This window comes from Etheostoma spectabile, chromosome 13 (assembly GCF_008692095.1).
Source record: "Etheostoma spectabile isolate EspeVRDwgs_2016 chromosome 13, UIUC_Espe_1.0, whole genome shotgun sequence".
Lineage (NCBI taxonomy): Eukaryota > Metazoa > Chordata > Actinopteri > Perciformes > Percidae > Etheostoma > Etheostoma spectabile.
Genome location: NC_045745.1, coordinates 10,689,668 through 10,690,659, shown reverse-complemented (window position 1 = coordinate 10,690,659; position 992 = coordinate 10,689,668).

The window sequence follows — 992 nt, the reverse complement described above, 5'->3', positions numbered from 1 at the left end:
GGGGAACCAACCGACAAATGGTCTAGCCTATCACCTGAGCTTTATATTGCGAAAGAACGGCTGTTTTCGGCTTCCTTCAAGGTTGTGGGCATGTTCTGTCCTTGGTGGTGTGTTGAGGGACTCTTTGATGTGTACGAATTATCATGAGCGTGTCATTTTATTGTAATATCTGCAGGACAGGTCTTTAAAGTATTAAAAAGCATTAATTTAAGGCATCTAAAAAGTATTTTTTATAGACATTGTCTCATAAGTGTCAATTTCAGCAAAAAAGCGTAATGAATCTGTTTCTGCTGCTTCTCAGTGTTGAATTGATTCATTAGGATTCTAGAAATGCTGATTATATAAGTGTGATCTAAATGTCAATGCACTCATGACGTGTAGTGATTGCAATGATTGTTATTCCTACTGGTTTAAGTCATTCTTTGACCGGGATTAGACTGCAGTCTACGGCCCAATCCCAAAATCCGGATTTACAGACTCACGGACTTTGGTGCGAGTTCTCGCAGAATTCATAAGGGCTCAGGGTTGTCTAATTGTATATAAGTTGAATTTCAAAGGGCGTGAGTATTCACTTACTCAGCCCTTTCTGTGAGTCCAAAGGGAATTACCCATAGTTCAAAGCGTTGTGACGTTTACCGCGGAGCCCGTGTTGGGAAATCCAGAAATTACAAAGGTAACGACACACGACCACAGAACGGACCTGTTGTCCAAGTTGTAAAAACAAGAATTTGAAAAATGTGGAATGAGGCCGTCGTCTCCGGGGCCTCGGGCCGTTTGGAAAGCAACAAACTTAAAATGAAAATACCCAAACCGGAAAGTGTCAGCATCTTTGTTGTTAAACGTCGCCAAAGGCAACGGGACCTTGTGTGGGGCTGTTCCAATCCCATTAATACCTAACGGAGCCCATGTGGCCACACACACACACACACACGCGCGCACACACGGACACACACGCGCACACATACACACGGACACACACGCGGACACACACA